A 16,834-nucleotide genomic window follows, 5' to 3' on the forward strand; every position below is an offset into this window, starting at 1 on the left:
GAAGCCGTAAGGTGAGAACCATGAAAATGGAAATGATCACCTGCAACTCAACAGCATTTCAGATGGAGAAGCATTTCAAAGACCTCGAGGTGAACGCACGCTTGGCTTGTCCCAGGAACAATTAAGATATGAGTGCAGCTGGATCAGAGTGAGAGAGTAGGACAGCAGTGACAGACACAGTTAGAGAATAGATAGGACCAGATCATGCAATGAGGGGTTAGACTATGGGAAGACAGACATAAAAGCAGGAAGATCAATTAAAAGAGGTGATAGGCCGGGTGCGGTGGCTCATACCTGTAACCTCAGCACTTTAGGAGGCCGAGGCAGGCGGATCACGAGGTCAAGAGATCAAGACCATCCCAGCCAACTTGGTGAAACCCTGTCTCTGCTAAAAAGACAAAAATTAGCTTCGCGTCGTGGCACACACCTATAGTCCCAGCTACTCGGGAAGCTGAGGCAGGAGAATCACTTGAACCTGGGAGGCGGAGGTTGCAGTGAGCCGAGATAGTGCCACTGCACTCCAGTGATGCTGATGGCTTGGTCTAGGATGGTTGAGATGGGATGGGGAGACATTGTTGGATTCTGGATACATTTCACATGTAATAATAGGTAGGATTTGCTCACGCATTTGTTCTACAGAGTGAGAGAGAAGAATTCAGAACATCTCCAAAGTTGGTCTGAGCAACTTTAAGGCTGGAGGTGCCATTGAAGATAAGATAGACTAGGGCAGGAGTTAAGTTTGGGGAAAGAAATCAAGAATTTATTTTTGGACTAAGATACCTGTTAATGGGCTGGGTGCAGTGGCTCACGCCTGTAATACCAGCACTTTGGGAGGCCGAGGCAGGCAGGTCACGAAGTCAGGAGTTCGAAACCAGTCTGGCCAACATAGTGAAACCCGATCTCTATTAAAAATACAAAAATGGTATTTGGAATATCAGTAGGTAGTATAGTGCAGTGGTTGAGATCATGGACTTTTGGCCTTAACTGCTGGGGTTCAAATTCTAGCTTTACCACCTATTAGCTGTGAGACCATGGGCACATTCATTAACCCTTATGTGCCCAGTTTCCTCTTCTGTAAAAGGGGGACAAAACTACACCTCCTCGGGAGGATTAATAAGTAGATTGCTTGGAAAATTGCCTGATGATCTCACTTCTGGAGCTATTTGACAGCGAAGATCCTCGGGAATGGGACTACTTTAAAACAGTCTTAACACAGAATTTATGGGAAGTTTCTCAGTCTTAGAGCATTCATCTGAAAACAGATTAACAATATTTTCCTAAAGTTTGTTTATGAAACAGAACACTTCAATGGTGTAGCTGAACTGCTGGAAATATTAGAAAGTATTATCAATGGCTTTGCTTTACCTCTTAAGGCAGAACACAGTTTCTGGTGAAAGTATTGATCTCCTTACACACTGTCAGGAGCTTCTCACTCTGCCATGCACAGCTGGCATATTGTATAGTGCAGTTTCTGGAGAAAGATCCTTCACTCACAGAACCAGTTATTAGGGGGTTAATGAAGTTTTGGTCTAAAACATGTAGTCAGAAAGAGGTCATGTTCCTTAGGGAACTGGAAGAAATACTGGATGTGATTGAACCTTCACAATGTGTTAAAATCCAAGAACCTTTGTTTAAACAAATTGCCAAGTGTGTATCCAGCCCTCATTTTCAGGTGGCAGAAAGAGCACTCTAGTATTGGAATAATGAATACATCATGAGTTTGATAGAAGAAAACTCTAACGTCATCCTTCGCATCATGTTTTCCAGGCTTTACAGGATTTCGAAAGAACATTGGAATCCGGCTATTGTGGCGTTGGTGTACAATGTGTTGAAGGCATTTATAGAAATGAACAGCACCGTGTTTGACGAGCTGACAGCCACATACAAGTCAGATCATCAGCGTGAGAAAAAGAAAGAAAAGGAGCGTGAAGAATTGTGGAAAAAATGGGAAGATCTGGAGTTAAAGAGAGGTCTTAGATATGATGGAATAATTCCAACTTAACAAAAACAATGACAGCAACATTGCTAATTGGTGGAGTCACACATTTATGTAGCAGAAGATGGAGCAACAGTTTTCTGTATTGTGCAACTTTATGGTAGATTTTGCATTTGTTTCGTTATTACAACAGCACTGTATATACCTGTCTCTAAGTAAAGGAAAAGAAAAATAAGGACTTCAATCCACAGTTTGGACAGCAGATGGACTTCTCAAAACTTTGCAAACATAATCACTGTTCTAACCCTCTTAAAAAAATCGGGCTTCAAAGATTTGTTAATGAAATTGCTATGTTAAAATTCCATTATTGGGAGTTCTTTATCACTAGCAGAGAGTATGATACAATTTTCAAATGTGAACAATCTTAAATTTAGCTTGTCTGTCTGCTAAGCTGTTAAATGTATTTATAGTAAAGGAAGAAAAAAAGACTGTCATTTCCTTATAAGTTTGTGTAACATCCTCCTCTGGATAACTTGACTGTAATTTGACATCTTTTTCTTTTGCACATCTTCCTGAGTTGAATGTCCACGTGGAATGGGGTCATGAATTATAAAGGTCCCTGATAAAAGTTCTGTTTACTGGGGTGAACATCTTTCCAGTAACCAGGTAGTCCTGGTACTCCTTTAGTTTTAAAATTAGGAGTTAAAAGAGAAGAGGTGATAAACATAGTAGGGAAGGGAATTTTGAATTCGTGCGTCAGTTTATGGTGAATCCAAATCAATGGCTTGAATCCTTTGAAAACAGGCACTGGGACATCACAGATTTCAGTACCTGACCAGTATTAGCTGCATGTATCATTGAACACACATACCAGAGATGTTCTAGGGTAGCTAAACTGCTAATAAAACTTGTGTACAGTATGTACTTACCTAATGCAGTTGCGTTATTACGTACTGAAAGATATATGTTTGGGGGGTTATTTCCAGGATGCGTTTGCTTGTTATGGACATGGCAGCAGTGAGCTGGTAATCCTAAACCATCAGTTCCAGCAGTATTCATGGTATGATACAGCTGATTCTGTGTTCCTGCGTTGAATTGTGACGGTAGCAAACATGAACGTATGAACTACTGTTGCTCTTAATAGAAATACAATATAAATATGGGCTTGTATATTTTCTTCCTTACATTTAAATATAAAGTAGAATGTGCAGTTTTATTGTTTTCAAGAAAAAGGAAAAAAAGCTGCTGACTTTCTCTCCCATAAAGTTTTTCAGGATTATCAGGTCACAGTGTGTACGTAAGAGTCAGCTATTTATGGATATTGTTATCTCGGTAACTTTATAAAAAAAAAAAAAAAAAAAAAAACTGGCATGGTTAATTCCTTAAAAAAAAAAAACCAGCAGTAAAAAAAAAGTCATATGCAACACTAGACACAACATGGTTTAATGGAATTAATAGATTTAAAAAAAAAAAAAAAAAGAACATTGATGAGGATTCACTGTAAGGTTGGCAGAGGCTGCCAAAGACAAAACAACTGACTTCAAAAATGCTGGAACAAAGTGATAAAAAATAAATTTGTAACAAATCTTCTCCTTTTTAGTCCTTGTCATTTTAGCCCTTTAGTTTCAACTCCGCATTATATCTATTTTTGATGGCGTAAACTTTGGTTTGCTGTTAATTCATCTTTTTAGGTAAAAGACATTAAAATCACAGGTTTATGAAGAATCTCTGCCCATTGGGATGAAATGCAGTCATTTGAAATGAGAAAGGCCGGGATCCTTTTTTGCACCTTACCCTGTCTTCGAGAGTAAAGGTGAACACTTACAGCTATCCTCCCTGATGTCAATTTTGTATGTTGATCATTCCAAACTGAGAAGAATAAAGCCAAATTTTAGACATATTTAAAGAATCAATTAAAGCTGTATGTCTAAAATTCATAGGGCAACTTCTGTGAAGGAACATTGTCTTTTTCTCTTTTAGTGGAAAGTGACAACGCAACATTAGTCATGTTGTGTGCGGTGACACAGAGCAACTGAAGTAATCTGACTGTTGCACTATGTGACATATTTCAGGACTTACTTGCTGCATTTGCAGCAGCCCTCTCTCTCTGCCCATTCCCACAATTCTGCTGTTGCTGCAACTTGAGTTAATTGTGACAAACGCATCTTTGTGTTATATTTTGTTTGCTTCATAATTTCCAGAACTATATATAAACATAAGTTTTAAAATAGCAAATACTGTAGTTAGTGAGTGATGATCACTCCAACCTTATCCTTACCATATGGGTTTCAGGGATAGGATTAAGAGTGTCTTTGGAAGAGAAAAATACACACAACCCTGTGGTTTAGAAGGATGCTGAGGCCTTAGGCTGTGGGCCTAGAACAATTATGTGAGTGAATTCACCCATCTCATACTTTGAATCAAGCATGCATTTCTTTTTCTCATTGTGCAAGTATCCTCAGTTGTTTTCCTTCAGTGTTGAGTTTTTGTCCTTTTGAATTTTATTATATGTTGCTCTCCCTAACATTTGACTGCTTTTTATAAGAGAAAAGAAAAAATAAAAAAATAAGAAATAAATAATACCCTCGATGCCACTGGATACTCACAAGCAGGGTTATGCTCCTTCGTCTTGGGCTTGTTTGCCCAAATGAAAGGGTTTAATTTATTTTGCACCTCCTATGCGTGGGATAGTCCAGGGTGCAGAGCCAGGACTTGCTTGTAATTGCACCTGCTATACTTAAATGTATAGGCTTAGGCTCAATCACACTATGGAAAGAAACAACAAAAAAAGTATATTTAGAGCTTTAAAAGCTTTTTTATTTTTTGTGGGGATGAGGGTGGGATGGGAAAGGGATGTATGGATGTTACTGGCATTTTTAAGTGTTTAGAGTTTTGGGAGGTTTGGGGTGTTTTTTTTTCCTCGTTTTCCTTTTTTCCTTTTAATTGGATGCACCGACCTGCCCAGGAAATGAAGAGATTCTCTTTTGATGCTATTACCAATGTTATCATAAGGTGACAGTCCCTGTAACAAAACGGTGGCACCAGACATGATCACTGATGTTTTATTTGCACATCAATATTTTCATTTTTGTATTCTGGCTCAGCTGCTTCTCTGAGTGGAGTTAAGGAATGAGCCACAAAGGATTTTTGTAGTAGGTATATTGGCATTGCATTTTATATTCTTCTATATTTAATTTTGAAAATCTAAAAGAAGGATTGTGCATCTTGAAAGAAAGTTGAGCAAATTGTGATCTAGCGGAATGTGAATTTGTGCTGCTTCTTGTGCACGATAGCAGCAATAGTATCTCTCCTGGAAATAAACATCCCATATTATGATGTCTATGAATATAGATTTCCTTTTCTTCCTTCCCTCCCTCCTTTCTTCCCCCACCTTTCTCTTTTTTTCTCTCTCTCTCTGAGCTTCTCTTTTCCTCCGTCCCTCTTCCCTTCCTCTTTCTTTACTTTTTGTGAACTCACTTATTGTAAATAAATTGTAATCCAAACCTCATGAATCAATGGTGAACTTTCAAATATATATATTACCAATGCATTTGCTGGTTGTTGTCTGATTTTTTATTGAAGTATAATGAGAATGACATGTCTGTTGTTATTGGTTTGAGGACTTCACTTTAGCTTCATAAATCTTTTGGTGTTTTAGTATTTCATTGTTTTAGCAGGAAAGGGCAGCAAAAGTTCATTTTCCCTGTTAGTAATGCTGTGGTTCATGATTGGTGTTAAATTTAGCTCTGTGTGTGTGTGTGTTTAAACAGCATCTCTTTGTGAGTAGAGGTAAAAATGAAACATTTCTGATTTATTTATTTATTTATTTATTTATTTATTTATTTATTTATTTTTGAGACAGAGTCTCGCTCTGTTGCCCAGGCTGTAGTGCAGTGATGTGATCTCAGCTCACTGCAAGCTCTGCCTCCCAGGTTAAAAGTGAAACAGTTTTGACATGAAAAGTTGCATATGAAAATTATAGACCTGTTCATCCAGACAGTGAAGACTTCTGATCCACATCAAACTTAAGATGTCACAAAACTATCTTCCACCTCTGGCTAAAACATGCTACTTCCTTTTCAAACACAACAAAAGCAAGCTGAGTCTTAAACACTTGGAATTTAAAATGTTCTTCTTTGGAAATGATTTGCTTTCTTCAAGGTGGTAACAGAAACAAAAATGAAGGTGCTCCCCAAAAAGAAATGTAACCTTCCCCTTTCACAGATGTGTGAGAGGTTCTGTACTGTGGGTGCATCATAATAAAGAAGCAGTGAAGAGTCAAAAAAAAAAATACAAAAATTAGCCGGGCGTGGTGGTGTGCACCTGTAGTCCCAGATACTTGGGAGGCTGAGGCAGGAGAATCGCTTGAATCTGGGAGGTGGAGGATGCAGTGAGCCGAGATCACACCACTGAACTCCAGCCTGCATGAGAGAGCAAGACTTTCCCTCAAAAAAAAAATAAATTAATTAATTAAATAAAGCTACCTGTTAATATAAGTGGTAGCATTAAGTACTTGTAGTTTTGGGGAGAGGCTGGGTATTAATTTAGAATCCATCAATGCATATATATGGCATTGAAAGCCTTAGGGTATATGAAATCTCCTGTGTGGAAGTGAATCTAAAAGAGAGAAGGCAGGTGGGGACTGAGCCCTGGGCACTATGGTGTTGAAAAATCTGAAGAGGCCAGGCGAGGTGGCTCACGCCTGTAATCCTAGCACTTTGGGAGGCTGAGGTGGGTGTATCGCTTGGGTTCAGGAGTTTGAGACCAGCCTGGACAAGATGGGAAACCCCATCTCTACAAAAAATACAAAAATTAGCCTGGTGTGGTGGTGCACGTCTGTAGTCCCAGCTACTTGGGAGGCTTGAGCCTAGGAGGTCGAGGCTGCAGTAAGCCAAGATTGTGCCATGTCACTCTAACTTGGACAACAGAGCAAGCCCCTATCTCAAAAAAAAAAAAAAAAAAATCAGGAAGACTACAAGAATGTAACAAAAAGTCTAAGAAGGAGTAGCCTCCGAATTAGGTAGGAGGGGTAGAACTGAGAAAGTGGTATTCTGGAATCCAAGGGAAGAAAGTTAAGAAGGAGAGAGGGATCAGCTGCATCAAGCATGGTTAAGTAAGATGGGAACTGAGACTTCTGTTACATTTAGCAACGCGAAGCCACTGTTGACCTTAACAATAGAAGTTTCGGTTCAGTTGTGGAGAAGAAAGTCCACACGGTGGTGGGTCCAAGAGAGAATAATATGGAGACTAATTGGAGGTACACAGAAAGTTATTGAGAATTTTGCTCTGAAGGAAAAGCAGAGTAATTAGTTGGCAGCTAAATAAATATGTGAGATCAAGTGAGGCATTTCCCCAAAGAGGAGATATTGCAGCATGTTTGCATGCTTAGGAGAAAAAAACAAAAGGGCAATTGCAAAAGCACAGTTCTTATCTTGTAGGCAAGAAGGGATAAGACAAATGCACAGGAAGATTGGCCATGGGTTGGAGCAGAGATCTATCACCATTGTAATAAGGGAGAAGGTGGGTGGACATAAAGATAATGTGTACACTTGCGTACGCATAGTAGTAATGCGTAGTAGGAAGATGATGTGGTCCTTTTCAGTTTGTTTCTAATTCCCCAATGAAATGTGAGGTTAGGTTAGTACAGTGGTTCTCAAGGCGTGGTCCTCAGACCAGCAGCATCAGCATCACCTGAGAATTTGTTAGAAATACGCATTCCTGGGCCCCACCCCTGGTCTACCCAACCACAACCGCAACCTGGAAAGGGGTTCCAGAATCGGCGTTCGAATGAGGCTTCCAAGGCCAGGTGCAGTGGCTCATGCCTGTAATCCCAGCATTTTGGGAGGCCGGGGCAGGAGGATCACCTGAGGACAGGAGTTCAAGACCAGCCTAGCCAAGATGGTGAAACCCCAGGTCTACTAAAAATACAAAATTAGCCAGGTGTGGTGACGAGTGCGTATAATCCCAGCTCCCCAGAGGCTGAGACAGGAGAATCGTTTGAACCTGGGAGGCAGAGGTTGACGTGAGCTGATATCCCACCACTGCACTCCAGCCTGGGGAAGACAGGGCAAAACTCCATCTCAAAAAAAGAAAAAGAAAAAAGAAAAAAAAAAGAATGAGCCTTCCAAGTGATGATGATGTGTGCTCAAGCTAGAGAACCACCAGATTAGTGTGAAGAGGAAGAAAGGGGGGGAATCAGAGGTTTGAGAAAATACAAGATGAAATAGTTTCTCCAGATCATGGAGGAGCGGGTTGACTAGGGAATTGTTATGGGATTGCTAAGCACGGTGGAGGACTCACTTTTGTGGTCATTAATTTTAAAAATGAGACCAACTAGTAAGATTGGTTTTGTTTACTCTTTCTATATTCAGCTTTTCAGGGGCAAGAGTGGATGGAGTATGAAGAGCTAGATTTTCACCAGGCTTGGTGTTTTACTGGACAATTGTGACAAAAGAAAGGAGAGCAAAAAGGTGGAATACGTGGGCCTAAAAGTTGAGAGTGCATGCGGAGAGTGTCTCTGGAGATGAGCCAGAGAACACAAGGAGGGTGGTCTGTGTGTGAGGATCAATGGATTGGATGTCTGGGTGGAGTAAAAGGACTCTTGGAGGGCTGGTTTTAGAAAGAATGGGGCAAAAAGGTGGGATGTGGTGGTCGGACCCAGATTTTAGAGAATTACAGTGAGTGACAATGGCATCTTGGCTATCCCTGAGGCTGCAAGTTGCATAGGTGGGTCAAAAGCAACCATCAGAGACGAGAAAACCAAGGAACTGTAAGGTCAAATGATTAGAAGGATCATTTGCATAGTTGCAGAAACAACCAAAAAATGCAGTGGGACTATTGGTGGAGAGGAAGGTGTCAATCCAGAAACTAAACTCTTCCAAGAGCGAAGAAGAAGGGAAGCCTGCAGAGCTGTAGATGGTCACAACGACAGTGTGGTCTTATAGAATAAGGTCCCCAAAAGATGGAGACTTTATGGAGAGGCTGAAAGGAGTAACCTAGAAGCAGTGATCATGATTGGGTACAGCTGGGCGCGGTGGCACACGCCTGTAATCCTAGCACTTTGAAAGGCCAAAGTGGGCATATCATTTGAGGTCAAGAGTTCGAGACGAGCCTGGCCAACATGGTGAAACCACATCTCTACTAAAAGTACAAAAATTAGCTGGGCATGGTGGCATGTGCCTATAATCCCAGCTATCCAGGAGGCTGAGGCAGGAGAATCACTGGGACCTGGGAGGCAGAGGCTGCAGAGAGCTGAGATCACGCCACTGCATTCCAGCCTGGGTGACAGAGCAAGACTCCATCTCAAAATAATAATAATGATAATAATTGGGTAGGATGTTGGGTGGGGAGAAAGCACTGTTGTTTGATAGGGTTGCACAGGCATCTCTCAGGCGACGGTTTAAATTTAGTAAGACCAAGAGGCTAAGAAAAACATTGGCGGACAGCTTTAACACGAAGGGGTTTTGGCTGATGCCACACTGTTTCAGAGAAAACAGTGGAAGGATTTGGAAGGTCAGGGGAATGTAGGGGTTTGCATCACATAAAGAGATGAGAGGCCAGGTGTGGTGGTTCATGCCTGTAATCTCAGCACTTTGGGAGGCTGAGGTGGGTGGATCACAAGGTCAGGAGATTGAGGCCATCCTTGTTAACACGGTGAAACCCTGTCTCTGCTAAAAATACAAAAAATTAGCCAGGCTTGGTGGCACGCGCCTATAATCCCAGCTACTTGGGAGGCCGAGGCAGGAGAATTGCTTGAACCCAGGAAGCGTAGGTTGCAGTGAGCTGGGATTACGCCATAGCACTCCAGGCTGCGCAAGAGAGCGAGATTCCGTCTAAAAAAAAAAGATGAGAGTCTGCTGCTGGTATTGTCATGGATATCTTCAGTTCTCCTAGTGGCAAAAGTAAACAGAGAAGAAAGACATGATAACATGGATTCTGATGATACTGGTATCTTAGGAATAAAGAATTGATTCTAATATAGCCTCCTTCTTCAGATTAGTTGTATAGTCACATTGTGGGGTTAAGACCACAGTAAGGGCATAGGAGTATGGGCATGGTGGCTTATGCCTGCAACCTCAGCATTTTGGGAGACTGAGGCAGGAGGATCCCTTGATTTCAGGAGTTTGAGACCAGCCTGGCCAACATGGTAAAACCGTGTCTCTAATAAAAGTACAAAAGTTAGCCAGGTGTGGTGGTACACATCTGTAATCCCAGCTACTCGGGAGGCTGAGGAATGAGAATTGCTTGAACCCAAGAGGTGGAGGTTGCAGTGAGCCAAGATCCAAGACTCTGCAGCACTGAAAACCAGCAGCCCCTCCTCTCTCCTGCATCTCGGGGCAGATTCAGGGGTGCCCTGGTCTAAACAGTTCCCCCTGTGCATTTCCTCTGTAGCACTTTCCATAGTGTGTCCTTAAATCTTCAGCTAATTATTTTCTCTTCTGTCTCTTCCATAGCAAAGTCATCTCCAAGACAACAGGAACCATATTTACTCTTTAATCATTGTATGGTCACTAAATATTTGCTGAACAAGTGAACAAAAAACCTGGTGGTGGGGAAATTAGACTAACTCTTAATGTCATCAGGAGGTGCAGGTAAGTTGAAGGAATAGAATGGACCTAAGAAGAGGGCTGGGTGGTGGCTCATGCCTGTAATTCCAGCACTTTGGGAGGCTGAGGTGGGTGGATGACGAGGTCAAGAGATGAAGACCATCCTGAGTCACACGGAGAAACCCCTTCTCTACTAAAAAATACAAAAAATTAGCCAGGTGTGGTGGTGGGCACCTGTAGTCCCAACTACTCAGGAGGCTGAGGCAGGAGAATGGCATGAACCCGGGAGGAGGAGCTTGCAGTGAACAGAGATCGCGCCACTGCACTCCAGCCTGGGCGACAGAGCAGGATTCCATCTAAAAAAAGAAAAGAATGGACTTAAGAATAATTTGCTAATCATTACACTGGTATAGTCACAGGACTATCTGCCTCCTAGGGAATGAGCTCTCACTTTGCCACAGTTTTAAACTAGAGCTGTGTGTTCAGGCTGCTGGTCATGTGATTTCCTGCAGCAAGCCAAAAGTTGGGTAAGATGAATCATCAAAGGCCTTGACAGTTCTAGAATTCAATGAAATGAAAGCATTCACATATCACTTGTAAGTGGTGTCATATCTTTGTTCTTCATGAAAAAAGTCCAATGAAATACTCATTCCCTGGTGTTACTCACAAGAGCTTGAATTCAATCATTCACCCACCACACATCCATTCATCCATCCTCCTTCATCCATCCATCCACGATCCATCCATTCATCCATCCTCCTTCACCCATCCATCCACCACTAATCCATTCATCTATCCTCCTTCATTCATTCATACTCCTTTATCCATCTGTCTCTGCATTCATCTGTCCATCTATCCATCCATTAAACTATCCATCCATTCATTCATCTATTCATCCATCCATCCATTCATCCATCCAACCATCATCAAACAACATTAATACGTCACTCCTCAAAGCCATGCCAGGTCCTATGGAACCACAGATAAAACATATGTGGTCTTTGAAGAATCTGCATATTAATGGGGGAGAAATACATGCTAATAGAAATAATAACAATAATATCCAATACCTATATAGTACTTTCTATATGACAGGCACTGTTCTAAGAGTTCTACAAATATTAATTCGTCTGTCTCCAGAAGAATCCTAAGAGGTAGGTACTATTATTGTTGTCAATTCATATGTGAGAAAAGTGTGCTTAGAATTTGCACTCAATTTAGAATTTGGGATGCTATAAAAACAGCCCTGGTTTAGCCTACGCCATGTGGATGTGAAACAAATGCTTTTAAGAATGAACTTGCTGCTGTGGTGGAGGTGGCTGTTTTGAGTGACAATATCCTTTCCAGCCATCATTGTAGAGAGGAAAGAATATTGTTCTAAAATTCAAGAATCTGGATGTTAGTCTGGTTCTGCGGTTAGCTGTGTGGCTTTGAACAACTTGCTTTGCTCCTCTGGGCCTCCCTTTCCTCCTCTGTAAAAGGATCCTAGATCTGAGTGTGAGGAAGGGCAAGGGTGGTAATGACTGGATTCAGCAGAATCCCCGCATACGATTGTATAAGGTGCGCACTGCACAATCCCAGGGGCCGCCACGTACATAGGCTAAATGTGAATGGAGCCACCTGGAATTGTTCTACATGGTGACCTGTCTCTCACGTGCCTTCTGCCTCTAATGATTTTGTGATTCACTGATGGTTTTCTTTTATCCAGATATGAAACACTATTCTTTGTTTGAAGGATGGAACCACATTTACCTCCCCAATATTTTCTAGCCTATCTGGTTTTGAGTACAACTTAATTGCACCCGGAACTGTCCATGTAAAAATCAATCTTCTCCAAACTCCTCTAGCATCTCCATTTGCTTTCAGCATTTCCCTAGAGAACCCTCCCTGCTGTGTTGATGTCTGTGCATAGGCAGGCAAATCGGAAATTCTGTGTCTTCACAGATGGATAATTTCAAGACAGGTCCAAAGTACATTGCAGAGGAATGGGGAAGAAATCTACAAGGAAGCCATGTAAGCAGCCTTAAGCAAGAGAAAAGTAGGTGATTCTGATAATGCTACAAGTTCCAGGAACCCAAAAAGAATCAGAATGATTAAAAGTATATATTTAATCAAATTAAGTTTTTCCTATTATAAAAGTCTGATATGCTCATTATAAAAATAAATGTTTTAACATAGTGTATTTTACCTCCTTTTGACTTTTCCATTCTTCTTTAATTTTTTTTTTTTTTTTTTTTTTTTTGAGATGGAGTCTCACTGTGTTCCCCAGGCTGGAGTGTGGTGGCACAATCTTGGCTCGCTGCAACCTCCACCTCCTGGGTTCAAGCAATTCTCCTGCCTCAGCCTCCTGAGTAGCTGGTACTGCAGGTGCCCGCCACCATGTCCAGCTAATTTTCGTATTTTTAGTGCAGACATTCACCATTTTGGCCAGGCTGGTCTTGAACTCCTGACCTTGTGATCCTCCCACCTTGGCCTCCCAAAGTGCTGGGATTACAGGCGTGAGCCACCATGTCCGGCATTTGTTTTTTTTATTTTATTTATTTATTTTTTTGAGACAAAGTCTTACTCTGTTGCCCAGGCTGGAGTGCAGTGGCCTGATCTTCGCTCACTGCAACCTCCACCCCCCGGGTTCAAGCTATTCTCTTGCCTCAGCCTCTGGAGTAGCTGGGATTACAGGTGCCTGCCACTGTACCTGGCAAATTTTTGCATTTTTAGTAGAGACAGGGTTTCATCATCTTGGCCAGGCTGGTCTGGAACTCCTGACCTCGTGATCCACCCGCCTCAGCCTCCCAAAGTGCTGGCATTACAGGCTTGAGCCACCACGCCCAGCCTCTTCCTTTAATTTTATGTTTTTGTTGTTGTTGTTGTTGTTGTTTTTGAGATGGTCTTTTGCTCTTGTTGCCTAGGCTGGAGTGCAATGGCACAATCTCAGCTCACTGCAACAACCTCCGCCTCCCAGGTTCTAGCTATTCTCCTGTCTCAGCCTCCCAAGTAGCTGGGGTTACAGGCACCTGCCACCACGCCCCAGCTAATTTTTGTATTTTTAGTAGAGACAGGGTTTCAACATTTTGGCCAAGGTAGTCTTGAACTCTTGACCTCAGGTGATTCACCTGCCTCAGCCTCCCAAAGTGCTGGGATTACAGGAGTGAACCACTGTGCCCCAGCCTAATTTTACATTTTATACCCTTTTTATTTTGCTTTATTTGAATCCATTTAATGTAAGTATAATCATGCTGTAGGTAAATTTCACGAATATTTTAGCGTTTTAAGCTTACGGCTATTTTACAAACAATTTATCTCATACTATCACAACCACTTTTTAAACATAATGTTTAGTTAAGTTTTTTTTGGCCAGGCGCGGTGGCTCATGCCTGTAATCCCAGAACTTTGGGAGGCCAATGTGGGCGGATCGCAAGGTCAGGAGATCCAGAGCAGCCTGGCTATTACGGTGAAACCCCGTCTCTATTGAAAATGCAAAACATTAGCGGGCGCCTGTAGTCCCAGCTACTGGGGAGACTGAGGCAGGAGAATCACTTGAACCCATGAGGCGGAGGTTGCAGTGAGCCAAGATGGCGCTATTGCACTCCAACCTGGGCACAGAACAAGACTCCCTCTCAAAAAAAAGAAAAAAATGAAAGTTTTGTTTTTTGTTTTTTGGGAATTTTTTAGATTTCACTACGTAAAATGTATGTATATATACATATATTTTACAAAGTGTAACACTGGAGCCTAAAACCACTCTCTTTTGTAGAATACGTATTGGCATTGAAACAGTTTAAAACAATGAAATGGCTATCTACGAAAGGCTAATTTTGATTGTTGTATTCCCCTCATACTTCATGTATCTTCACACATAAAGAAAATTTTCAAACATTTTATATCCAGTAATTTTTTTAAAAGTGCACTGTTTTCTACTGCCATGGTCTTTACAAAGGACTTGACTTAAAATTTCAAATAAAAAAGAATTAAGGTTCTAAGATAACTCTGGGTCTTTCAAGGGCATCTTTATACAGAACAATTTGGACTGGCATGCAGGCAACTTCTTTTGTTGCTACATAACTGTATTAGGAAAATTACACCCATTTTACAGAAAAATCCCCAAACATATACTGCAATAAGCTCAAAACAATGTGAAAAAGACCAGTGTGAATGGCACACTAAAATCCCTTTTTTTTTTTTTTTTTTTTTTAGACGGAATCTCGCTCTGTCACCCAGGCTGGAGTGCAATGGTGTGATCTCGGCTCACTGCAAGCACCGCCTCCCGAGTTCACACCATTCTCCTGCCTCAGCCTTCTGAGTAGCTGGGACTACAGGCACCCGCCACCACACCTGGCTAATTTTTTGTATTTTCAGTAGAGATGGGGTTTCACCGTGTTAGTCAGGATGGTCTTGATCTCCTGACCTCGTGATCTGCCCATCTCGGCCTCCCAAAGTGCTGGGATTACAAGCGTGAGCCACCATGCCCAGCCAAAATCACTTCTTTATAAACTAACTGGAATTCCTCATCTTAGTAGGCACAGGGAAATCCAGTCCTTAGGGCTTTGCTCTCTGGAAGAACACCTTTAAGTAATTTTTTAAAACTTTAGCATCAGGCTGCTGAAGTGCTTGACAAAACTCTTGAATTATTTCTGGAGCTACTAGCAAGGAGGGCAGGTATTCTTGTTGAAGATACTGAACACATTCTGGGCCCCATTTGAGATGAATTATTTTCAGTGTCACTGCACACTCAGATAAAGACAATACTGTTTGTGCATCTGCCAGGTCAAAGGTTTGTTTTAAAGGTGCTAGGAAACATGTGGGGACAATGTGCTTATAAACAAAATCAGCAAATCCCACTGGTCCATCTTTACCTCTCCAGAGTTCTACCAACTTTGAGTGGATGATAAAACATGTTTTCTGTGCGATTGGATCTGGATATTCAAGTGCTCCTTGGATAACAGTAACCAGCACTCTTTCTACATTTTCTGCACCTTGATTTGCTATAGTTTCACTCATCCCGCTGCCTGTGACTGTTCGCAGGAAAGCAAAGTAACTCCTTCGCAACATCTGCTTCTCTAAAGGAGCAGACTAGTCATTTTCTTCCGCTGGCCGGAGCAGCACTTCAAACATTGCATGAAGCAGGGGCATGAATATCTGTGGTGAAAACGGGAATACCTGTGTCTTCAATTTGGCTGTAATCTGGGTGGTAAGAGGAATGAACTCCTGGAGGTCTTTTGCTTCACAATCTTTGAGCATATGTTCTGAAGCAGATGGGATGAAGGGAAGAACTTCTTCCTCCAGGCAAATAATCATTCGATGCTTCATGGATTTTGATGCTCTGTTCTTTGGTCCATACACATTTGGGATCAGTAAGTCTTCCTTGAGAATTGATCTGTTTACCGTATATAATAATGATATGTCTCTCTTTGTAGTAATTTCCTTTGCTATGAGTCTACTTTAACAGAGAGTACTATAGCCACCCTTGATTTTCTTTTATTATTTCCTGTATATTTTCCATCCTTTTACTTTTGACTACCTATGTCTGGATTTGATGTGAGTTTCTTGTAAACATCATATAGTTGTGTCTCAATGTTTTTATCTACCCTACCAATGTCTACATTTTGTTGATGATATGTTAAGGCCACTTTCAGTGAAAGTAATTATTGACTCATTAGTGCTTAAATATATCTTTTTTTCCTGATTGTTCCCTCTGTTTTTCTTCTCTTGTCTTACTTTCCTGAGGACCACTTGAATGTTTTTTAAATATTCCATCTCAGTTAATTTATAATGTTTTTGACTGTATTTCTTTGTATAGTGTTTTTGTTTGTTTGTTTGTTTTGATGGAGTCTCATTCTGTTGCCAGGCTGGAGTGTAGTGGTTCAAGCTCAGCTCACTGCAACCTCTGACTCCCTGGTTCGAGCAATTCTCCTGCCTTAGCCTCCTGAGTAGCTGGGATTATAGGCACACATCACCACATCTAGCTCATTTTTGTATTTACAGTAGAGATGGGGTTTCACCATGTTGGCGAGGATGGTCTCCATCTCCTGACCTCATGTTCCACTCACTTCGGCCTCCCAAAGTGCTGGGATATAAGTGAGCCACGGCACTTAGCTGCGTGTAGTATTTTAAGTGGTTGCTATGGAAATTAAAATATATATAATGTGACTTATCATGGTCTAAGGGTACCAGAATTTCACTAATTTAAGTTAAGGATGAAGCCACAGGGAGAGGTGGGGGGCAAAGGGATGTCATCAACAAAGTCCTTGTCCTCAGAGGACAGAGTCTGGTCTTGAAAACTCACATAGAATTAAACATGTCAGACACAGAGTAATAAAACCAAAGCAGAGACATAATGCCTAAATTTATGTTTTCC

At 41.5% G+C, this 16,834-nt stretch overlaps 2 pseudogenes; one reads left to right on the forward strand and one right to left on the reverse strand.

Annotated features, from left to right (window-relative positions):
* The first annotated feature begins 507 nt into the window (after positions 1 to 507).
* On the forward strand, positions 508 to 3,267 carry LOC116272936 (annotated as a pseudogene).
* Positions 3,268 to 14,879: 11,612 nt separating this feature from the next.
* LOC103881240 lies at positions 14,880 to 16,289 on the reverse strand (annotated as a pseudogene).
* Positions 16,290 to 16,834: the final 545 nt, after the last annotated feature.

This window comes from Papio anubis, unplaced genomic scaffold (assembly GCF_008728515.1).
Source record: "Papio anubis isolate 15944 unplaced genomic scaffold, Panubis1.0 scaffold267, whole genome shotgun sequence".
Lineage (NCBI taxonomy): Eukaryota > Metazoa > Chordata > Mammalia > Primates > Cercopithecidae > Papio > Papio anubis.